This window comes from Macaca fascicularis, chromosome 19 (assembly GCF_037993035.2).
Source record: "Macaca fascicularis isolate 582-1 chromosome 19, T2T-MFA8v1.1".
NCBI classification, from domain to species: Eukaryota; Metazoa; Chordata; class Mammalia; order Primates; family Cercopithecidae; genus Macaca; species Macaca fascicularis.
The window spans coordinates 24,466,263-24,477,502 of NC_088393.1; the positions used below are offsets into that span (position 1 = coordinate 24,466,263).

The window sequence follows — 11,240 nt, forward strand, 5'->3', positions numbered from 1 at the left end:
AACAATGAAATCAAGATGGAAGTTTAAAATTTTTTATAACCAAACAATAGTAGTGACACAACCTATCAAAACCTCCGGAATACAGCAGAAGTGGTGCTAAGAGGAAAGTTCATAGCATTAAATGCCTACATCAAAAGGTCTGAAAGGGCACACATAGAAAATCTAACCTCACACCTCAGGGAACTAGAGAAACAAGAACAAACCAAACCCAAACCCAGCAAAAAACAAACAAACAAAAAGCAATAATCAGAGAATTAACATAATTGAAAATTTAAATAACACAAAAGACAAATGAAACAAAAAGCTTGTTTTTTAAAAGATAACCAAAATTAATAGACCATTAGTGAGATTAACCAAGAAAAGAAGAAAGAGAGAAGATCTAAATAAGCTCAATTAGAAACAAAATGGGAGATATTACAACTAGTACCACAGAAATACAAAAGATAATCCATGGCTACTATGAATACTTTTACATGCACAAACTAGAAAACCTAGAGGAGTTGGATAAATTCCTGGAAATGTACAACCCTCTTGGATTAAACCAGAAAGAAATAGAAACTCTCCATAGACCAGTAATGAGTAGTGAGATTGAAACAATAATAAAAAATTGCCAAAAAAAAAAAAAAGGTCCAGGACCAGATGGATTCACAGCTGAATTCTATGAGGATTCAAGGAAGAACTGGTACTAACCCAAATAAAACTATTTCAAAAATAGAGAAACAGGATATCTTTCCTAAATCATTTCATGAAGCCAGTATCACCCTAATACCAAAACCAGGAAAGAACATAGCACAAAACTGCACACTAATATTCCTGATGAACATAGATGCAAAAATTCTTAACAAAATACTAGCTAACCAAATACAACAGCATATCAAATAATAATACACCATGATCAGGTGCATTTTATACCAGGGATGGAGGGATGGTTTAACATATGTAAGTCAATAAATGTGATACATCACACAAGCAGAATTAAAAACAAAAACCACATGATCATCTCAATAGATGCAGAATAATATTTGTTTTTCCTTCACATGAAATCTCTGTCACCTGGGCTGCAGTGCAGTGACATGATCTCGGCTCACTGAAACTTCTGCCTCCGGGGTTCAAGCGATTCTCATGCCTCGGCCTCCCAAGTAGCTAAAATTACAGGTGTTCACCACTACACTCAGCTAATTTTTTGTAATTTGGTAAAGAAGGAGTTTTACCATATTGCCCAGGCTGGTTGAACTCCTGAGCTCAGACAACTCACCAGCCTCGGCCTCCCAAACTGCTAGGATTACACGCATGAGCCACCATACTCAGACCAGAAAAACATTTTAAAAATCCAGCATCTTTTTATGATTGAAACCCTCAGCAAAATCGGCACAGGGGGTACATACCTTAAGGTAATAAAAGCCATCTATGACAAATCCACAGCCAACATTATACTGAATGAAGAAAAATTAAAATGTTCTTCTTGACAAGTGGAACAAGACAAGAATGGTCACTTACAACACTTCTATTCAACATAGTGCTGGAAGTCCTAGCTGGAGCAATTAGACAATAAATTTAAAAATAAATAAATAAATTGCATTCAAATCTGTAAAGAGGAAGTCAAACTGTCACTGTTTTCTGAATTTATGATTTTATACCTAGAAAACCCTAGAGATTTCTTAAAAAGCTTCTAGATCTAATGAATAAATTCAGTAAACTTTTAGAATACAAAATCAATGTACACAAATCAGCACCACTGCTAAACACCAACCACTACCAAGCTGAAAATTGAATCAAGAACTCAACCCTTTGCAAAAACCTGAAAAAAAAAAAAAAATTAGAAATATACCTAACCAAGGAGGTGAAATACATCTACAAAGAAAATTACAAAACACTGCTTAAAGAAACCATAGATATCACAATCAAATGGAAACATATCCCATGCTCATGGATAGGTAGTGTCAATATTGTAAAAATGACCATACTGACAAAAGCATTCTACAAGTCAGTTTTCATCAAAATACCACCATCATTCTTCACAGAACTAGAAAAAAATCCTAAAATTCATATAGAGCCTTAAAAAAGCCCACATAGCCAAAGCAAGACTAAGCAAAAAGTAAAAAATTAGAGGCATCACATGACCTAACTTCAAACTACACTACCAGGCTGTAGTTACCAAAACAACATGCTACTGGTATGAAAGTAGACACACAGACAAATAGAACAGAATAGTGAACTCAAAAATAAAGCCAAATACTTTCAGCCAACTGATCTTTGAGAAAGTAAATCAATACATAAGGTAGGAAAAGGACACCCTATTCAACAAATGCTCTTGGGATAATTGGCAAACCACATGTGGAAGAATAAAACTGAATCTTCATCTCTTACCTTATACAAAAATTAATTCCATATGGAGAAAAGATTTAAATCTAAAACTTGAAACTGTAAACATTGTAGAAGCTAACATCAGAAAAACTCTTGTAGACATTGGCTTGGGCAAATAGTGCATGACCAAGAACCCACAAGCAAATAAAACAAAAACAAAGAAAAATAAAATGGGACTTAATTAAACCAGAAACCTTCTTGACTACAACAGAAATAATCAGCAGAGTAAACTTACAACCCACCAAGTGGGAGAAAATCTTCACAGTCTATGCATCCAACAAAAGACAAATATTCTGAATCTACAAGGATCTCAAAAGAATCAGAAAAAAAAAAAAAAAAAAAAAAAAATCCCATGAAACAGTAAGCTAAAAACATGAATAAACAGTTCTCAAAAGGAGATATACAAATGGCCAACAAACATATAAAAACATGCTAAACATCACTAGTTATCAGGGAAATGCAAATCAAAACCACAATGTGATACCACCTTACTCCTACAAGAATGGTCTTAATTTAAAAATTTAAAAATGCCAGATGTTGACAAGAATGTGGTGAAACAAAAGCACTTTTACACTGCTGGTGGGAATGTAAACTAGTACAACCACTATAAAAGAAAAAACAGAATGAAGATTTTTTAAAGAACTAAAGGAGGCCGGGTGCGGTAGCTCAAGCCTGTAATCCCGCACTTTGGGAGGCCCATACGGGCAGATCACGAGGTCAGGAGATGGAGACCATCCTGGCTAACACGGTGAAACCCCGTCTCTACTAAAAAAAAGAAAAAAATACAAAAAATTAGCCGGGCGAGGTAGCGGGCGCCTGTAGTCCCAGCTACTCAGGAGGCTGAGGCAGGAGAATGGCGTAAACCCGGGAGGCGGAGCTTGCAGTGAGCTGAGATCAGGCCACTGCACTCCAGCCTGGGCGACAGAGCGTGACTCCATCTAAAAAAAAAAAAAAAAAAAAAAAAAGAACTAAAGGTAGGGCTGGGCCTGTTGGCTGATGGCTGTCATCCCAGCCCTTTAGGAGACTGAGGCAGGTGGATCAGGAGGTCAGGAGTTCAAGACCAGCCTGGCCAAGATGGCGAAACCCTGTCTCTACTAAAAATACAGAAAAAATTAGCTGGGCGTGGTGGCAGGCGCCTGTGATCCCAGGTACTTTGGAGGCTGAGGCAGGAGAATCCCTTGAACCCCGGCAGCAGAGGTTGCAGTGAGCCAAGATCATGCCACTGCACTCCAGCCTGGGTGACAGAGTGAGAATCTGTCTCAAAACAAAAACAAAAACAAACAAACAAACAAAAACTAAAACCTAAAGGTAGAACTATCATTTGATACAGCAATCCCACTACTCGTTATCTACACACAGAAAAAGAAATCATTATATTAAAAAGACACATGCACACACATGTTTATAGCAGCACAATTTGCAACTGTAAAAATACAGAACCAGCCTAAATGCCTATCATCCAATGAGTGGATAAAGAAATGTGATATATATGTGTGCATATATATCACTATATATATACATATATATATACACACATACACAAACAATGGAATACTACTCAGTCAAAAAAGGAACAAAATATTGGCATTTGAAGCAACCTGGATGAAGTTGGAGACAATTATTCTAAGTGAAGTAACTCAGGAATGAAAAACCAAATATTGTATGTTCTCACTCATGGTGGGAGCTAAGCTCTTATGCAAAGGTGTAAGAATTATACACAGGACTCTGGGGACTCAGGTGGAAGGGCGGACATAAATTCAATGTTAAATGTGAACTCATGGAGAACCTAGACAGCCAACAGCCACTTGTTCATTCCTGAGTTTGGAGGGGCCCTTCTGAATTGTGAGATGATGTACCCAAGGTTAAAGGCCCTGAAGTGTTGCTGAAGGACATGTTGACTCTCATACTTGGGCCAGGAATATGTCACAATATTTTCTGAGGGCAGGGACCAGACAGGAGTGTCACATCACCTGAATACTCAGTCGGGAATATGTTACAATTTTCTCCTGACAGCAGGACACAGGCAGCAGAGTCAAATCACCTGGATGCTGAGCCCAGCAATAGGTAACAATGCTCTTTGTGGTTCAAGGCCCAGGCAGGAGAGACACATTACCTGGTACCTAGGCTTAGTGATAAGTCCCAATTTTTCCTGTGGGCACAGTGCAGGGAAAAATGGAGAGTTGCATCTCTTAGGTGATTGATGTAGAGATATGTCACAAGGCCCTCTGTAGAAAGGGCCCAGGCGAGGGCCTCCCGTTTTATATATGTTGGGCCTAGTAATATGTCCTATTGTGCAAAATATTCTGGGCCTAGGTAAAAGAAAAAAGTCACATAACCTGAATGCAGAACTTAGCAGTAAGTCACGATGCACCCTGTGGGCAGCGCCAAGGCAAGAAAAAAGACTTACATTACCTTTATTCCTGATTTAAAGTCCAATGTCTTGTAAGAGAATATTGACTAATGCAAAAATACATATAGACATGTCTGCGTGTGATTGGTGCTTATATTCACACAGTCCCCCATACCACAGGAGAAAACAGATAACCGTCAGGCCTCTGAGCTGAAGCCAAGCCATCGCATCCCCTGTGACTTGCACGTATAGGCCTGTGACTTGCACGTCCGCATCCCCTGTGACTTGCACGTATAGGCCTGTGACTTGCACGTCCGCATCCCCTGTGACTTGCATGTATACGCCCAGATGGCCTGAAGTGAAAATGCCCTGCCCCACCTTAACTGATGACATTCCACCACAAAAGAAGTGAAAATGGCCGGTCCTTGCCTTAAGCGATGACATTACCTTGTGAAATTCCTTTTCCTGGCTCATCCTGGCTCAAAAAACTCCCCTACTGAGCACCTTGTGACTCCCACTCCTGCCCGCCAGAGAACAACCCCCCCTTTGACTGTAATTTTCCTTTACCTACCCAAATCCTACAAAACAGCCCCACCCTTATCTCCCTTCGCTGACTCTCTTTTCGGTCTCAGCCTGCCTGCACCCAGGTGATTAAAAAGCTTTATTGCTCACACAAAGCCTGTTTGATAGTCTCTTCACATGGACGCGCATAACAATAACCACAGACTGACCATTAGGGCCAAGTCCAAATAGCAAAATAAGTTTGCCTTTAATCTATTTTCTCCATATCTAAACATTGGAAGTTAAGACTGTGGACAGATCTGAAGATACAGTTTTCTTGTTTTGTGGCTTCATCATTCTTTGTTCACTGTCTGATGTTTGGAATTAAGGTGAGCAACAGGGGGGCAGCAGTGGTTAATAAAATAACCAGAGGTAACCACAGGTCGACCTGTGGTTATTTTTTTTTTTTTTTTTTGAGACGGAATCTTGCTCTGCCACCCAGGCTGGAGTGCAGTGGCCAGATCTCGGCTCACTGCAAGCTCTGCCTCCCGGGTTCACGCCATTCTCCTGCCTCAGCCTCCCGAGTAGCTGGGACTACAGGCGCCCGCCACCTCGCCCGGCTAGTTTTTTTTTTGTATTTTTTTAGTAGAGACGGGGTTTCACCGTGTCAGCCAGGATGGTCTCGATCTCCTGACCTCGTGATCCGCCCGTCTCGGCCTCCCAAAGTGCTGGGATTACAGGCTTGAGCCACCGCGCCCGGCCGAACTGTGGTTATTTTATTCTATCTGTCTTCTGTTCTTTCTATGGTCACTAACTGTTTCTTCCTTGGAATTGAAGAGAGATGTTGGTAGAGAGAAGCTGTCCATTCACCTCTGGCAAAAAAGGGATGTTCAGGCTCTTCACTCCCCTGACATCAGAGCTGCACTTTAATGTGGCAGCTATTGGCCACGTGTGGCTACTGGGTGCCTGGAATGTGGCTGGTCTGATTGCAATGTGTTAGAAAGGTAAAATACAGTTATTTTCAAAGATTTAGTTCCACATATATGTGTGTGTGGTGTGGTGTGTGTGTGTGTGTATATATATATATACGTGTTTCATTAATAATTTCATATTGCTCCCATATTAAAATAATACTTTGGATATATTGGGTTAATTAAATTGTTACAATCAATTCCATTTGTTTTTTTCTTTTTAAAATTTGACTACTAGAAAATTTAAAATTCACATGTGGCTCACATTTTATTTGAGGATTGCTTCTTTTTAAAATTCTCGGGCTGCCTACTCAAAGGACCAGAAGCCAGGAAGGTCATAAAATCTGAAATTCTAAAATAATAATTATTATATTATTTTTATTTGTGAGTAGCCATATATCATTTACAAGTGTATATGACCTTATACACAAGGTTAAATACAAATACCCTCTGGGATGGGCCGGGCTCAGCTAAAAGAGGAAGCCCTGGCTGAAAAGGCTGCAGCGTAGGCTGTCACTCTGCATTCAGCCCAGTGTCTGATCACATCTTCTGTCACTCAGGCCCTGAAGGGTCAGGACCTTAAACGTTGTCCAATCAGGCACGCTGGGCTGGGAACCGTCCAATCAGGCACGCAGCTGGAGCAGACAAGATGGCTTCCGGGATTTGGCGGCGCCTTTGTCTCTGGCTGCAGCCGGAGCTCCAGGTTTCGCCTTCACTGCTCTGTGTCCTCTGCTCCTAGAGGTCCAGCCTCAGTGGGCCTGTGACCTGCGGAAACTGGGAGATCCACAGCTAAGACTCCAGGACCCCCTGGAAGCCTAGAAATGGTGAGCGTTCCGGGTGCGACACCCCCAGAGGTGGAAGGGGCTGGTTGGAACCGGTGGGAAGTGGCTATAGCGGGACTCAGGCCTCCCAGCAGTCAGCTCCACAATCTGCACCCCGAGTTCTTCCCCAGCTCGGCCTCAGTCCCCTGCAGCCATAAAATGGCGGCGCCCTGACAGCCAGGCCCCGGGGCGTCCGTCTCTTCTCTGCGTAGTGGCTGTGCCCTGGCCTGTAGCCCTCTCTGGCAGCTCTGTACCCGCAGTGCCGCATCTCTCTCAGATTGTGCAGGGATCACGGGACGGGCGTCACGGGAGAATCCTGACTCAGGGTGCGGGTTCATTAATGGGAACAGTTTTCGTCCATGGGGTTCCCAGTTCCTATTTTCTCCTATTAAAATTTTATGGGAGGGCCGGGCGCGGTGGCTCACGTCAGTAATCCCAGCACTTTGAGAGACCGAGGCAGGTGGATCACCTGAGGTCAGGAGTTAAAGACCAGTTTGACCAACATGGTGAAACCCCGTTTCTACTAAAAATCCAAAATTAGCCAGGCGTGGCGGCACATGCCTGTAATCCCAGATACTCGGAAGGCTGAGGCAGTAGAATCGCTTGAACCCGGGAGGTGGCGGTTGCGGTGAGCCGAGATGGCGCTATTGCACTCCAGCCTGGGCAACAAGAGCGAAACTCCGTCTCAAAAAATAAGTAAATAAATAAATAAATAAATAAATAATAGGGGTCACCACAAAAATATTGTAGAATTTAATCAAAGATTGAATCAAAAATTGTGGAGCACTCAGCTGTGGTTTGTAGCTTGTGACTTATGAGAGCGACTTGAAAGACTTTTAAAGGTACATGATGAAGAAAACCAAATTAAATAATTGGTTAGGTACAGTTCATAGTTACTTGATTTGTACGATTAAGGTGGACATTTCCTGGTTATGTAATCAGAGGTTAATTGGCAGTTTATGATTGATTAAGCCTAAATTTTGTTTCCGTCAGTCCAGTAATTTACAAAAAAAAGAAGCATTTGAGTTAGGGTTTTTAAAAAGTAGGAACCCAGGGACTAGAGTAACCTCAGTCTCATTACCTGCTACTTAGTTATTTTAACACTCCACAGGGGACTGATTTTCCCCTGCATTTTTCCGCAGTTCTCTCAAGCTGGGTCTCAAGCCTACCCCTCACATCCCATTCCTCCAGACTAACTATGACTTGTAGTAAAATACTAAATTTCCAGTTTCTTCTCACATTGTCAAATGCCACTTTCCCCTTTCTAATTCACATTATCAATTATTTGTCTTTTATTTTACACTTTAGATACTGTATTCTAACCATTTTTTGACATTGGCACTAAAAAAATCGTTTTCTGTTTGAAAATTTTTTTTTTTTTTTTTTTTGAGGCGGAGTCTCGCTCTGCCGCCCAGGTTGGAGTACAGTGGCCGGATCTCAGCTCACTGCAAGCTCCGCCTCCCAGGTTTACGCCATTCTCCTGCCTCAGTCTCCCGAGTAGCTGGGACTACAGGCGCCCGCCACCTCGCCCGGCTAGTTTTTTGTATTTTTAGTAGAGACGGGGTTTCACCGTGTTAGCCAGGATGGTCTCGATCTCCTGATCTCGTGATCCGCCCGTCTCGGCCTCCCAAAGTGCTGGGATTACAGGCTTGAGCCACCGCGCCCGGCTGAAAATATTTTTTATGAGAAGAAAAAGAAGAACAATCCCCTGACACTGTATTGTAAAAAAATCTTTTCGCCTCATTTTAAAAAATCTTCTCTAGGCACAGAGATAGTCTCAGAATATTTTTGGGTCAAGATTTCCCTTTGGAAACTTTATGGGTGATGTGGCCTCAGCCACCCTTCAGTTTTTTCTAGTTCTGGGCTTCAGTAGTTTCTGTGAATAAACCAATATACCTCCGATGGCTATGTCTGCTTGAGTGTCTAGTGAATATAATCTACTGGGTTGTTTTCTTTCATAAAACAACCTGAGGTATGGAGTGTAGCCTCTCAGTGGAACAGATGGATGCCCTTGGACTGATAGGACTCTCACCTGCGCTCTTCCTTTGAAAAACTAACCCTTGCCTGCACGGTGATGCATGCCTGTAATTCCAGCACTTTGGGAGTCTGAGGCAGTGGATCGCCTGAGGTCAGGAGTTCGTGACCAGCCTGACTAACATGGTGAAACCCCGTCTCTACTAAATACAAAAAAATTAACTGGGCCTAGAGGTGCATGCCTGTAATCAGAGCTACTTGGGAGGCTGAGCCAGGAGAATCGCTTGTACCTGGGAGGTGGAGGTTGCAGTGAGCCGAGATCGCGCCATTGAACTCAAGCATGGGCACCAAGAGCGAAACTCCATCTCAAAAAAAGAAAAAATAACCCTTGAGACATTAAGATTGCCTTTACTCAACCCAGCTTCCATTTCTTGGAGACACATTGCTGATGACAGCCAATCAGATACTGGTATTGAGGGAAAAACAGAGATAATTTCTGTCCCCTGGATTGTCTAAGATTTGTGAAAGAAAAAATAGCATTTCAAAAGACAAAAAAAAGTGACGTCAGTGAAACGATGCAAAAACTTGCAAAGTAAAATGCACTTGGGGCGGTCACTGAGGCATAGTGCAGTGAGAGGGTGGTCACTGAGCACTTAAGTGAGCAGGATGGGGTGGGAGAGTCTCTCACGTGATTGGTGACCTGACTTGACACATGAATTAGACACATCTGTTTTCTTTTTTTTTTTTTTGAGATGGGGTTTTGCTCTTGTTGCCTAGGCTGGAGTTCGGTGGCACCATCTCGGCTCACTGCAACCTCTGCCTCCCAGGTAGCTGGGATTACAGGCATGTACCACCATGCCCAGCTAATTTTGTGTTTTTAGTATAAACAAGAGTTTTGCCATGTTGGCCAGGCTTGCCTCAAACTCCCCACCTCAGGTGATCCACCCCTCTCGGCCTCCCAAGATGCTGGGATCACAGGCATGAGCCACCATGCGGGGCTGACACATCTGTTTTCTAATCAGCATTGCCACTCCCTAGCTTTGTCACCTTGAAAAGATTTGTGCACTTATTTTTACTTTTTTTTTTTTTTTTTGAGACGGAGTCTCGCTTTGTCGCCCAGGCTGGAGTGCAGTGGCGTGATCTTGGGTCACTGCAAGCTCTGCCTCCCGGGTTCACGCCATTCTCCTGCCTCAGACTCCCCAGTAGCTGGGACTACAGGTGCCCACCACCACACCCGCCTAATTTTTTTGTATTTTTAGTAGAGACGGGGTTTCACTGTGTTAGCCAGGATGGTCTCGATCTCCTGACCTCGTGATCCACCCGCCTCTGCCTCCCAAAGTGCTGGGATTACAGGTGTGAGCCACCACGTGTAGCCGGTGACTTTAGTTTTTTTAAATGTAAATTGCATTTTATTAGTAGCATTTCAAAGGTAAGAAAATATGTCCAAAAAGCATATAAGAGTTGGGTTTCAGGAAAAAAAAATCTAATTTTATATTCTATTTATTAAAAGTTTTTATTTACCTTTTTCTTTCCCATAGTGAGTTTAGAAAATTTGTCAGTTGTGTTTATGGCTGGGTGATTTCAAACAGAATTCCAAGGTTTAGCTGTTAGAATCCTACTAAGGAAAAGAATAAGGGCCAGATGCGGTGACTCACACCTGTTATCCCAGCATTTTGAAAGGCTGAGGTATGCGGATCATGAGGTCATGAGTTCAGGACCAGCCTGGCCAGTATGGTGAAACCTCATCTCTACTAAAAATACAAAAATTAGCCAGGCATGGTGGCGCATGCCTGTAGTCCCAGCTACTTGGGAGGCTGAAGCAGGAGAATCGCTTGAACCCGGGAGGTGGAGGTTGCAGTGAGCTGAGATCGTACCACTGCACTCCAGCCTGGGTGACAGAGTGAGACAATCCCTCTTCCTTTTTGGCTGTAAAGATTAAATACATTTCCACAAGAAAATGTAGTAGATAATTGGTGAGTTACATAGATTCATGAAAACATAGTTCCTCTTTTTGCACCATAAATTTGTGACAGTGAATATCAGTTCTGTATCCTATGATCTTGATTTCTGAATTTAATGCTAAGTGTTATGAGATGAAATTTGGTACCTCCTAGAAGTGTTCTCATATGACGAATTGTTTACTACATAACTTTCTTTTTTTCTGAGACAGAGTCTCGGTCTGTCACCCAGGCTGGAGTGCAGTGCCATGATCTCGGCTCACTGCAACCTTCCGTCTCCCAGATTCAAGTGATTCTTCTG

At 42.4% G+C, this 11,240-nt stretch overlaps 1 protein-coding gene across 1 annotated transcript in view; it reads left to right on the plus strand.

The window, feature by feature from the left end:
* Window positions 1-11,240, plus strand: part of LOC102116731 (uncharacterized) — a 74,447-nt gene that overhangs the window by 34,750 nt on the left and 28,457 nt on the right.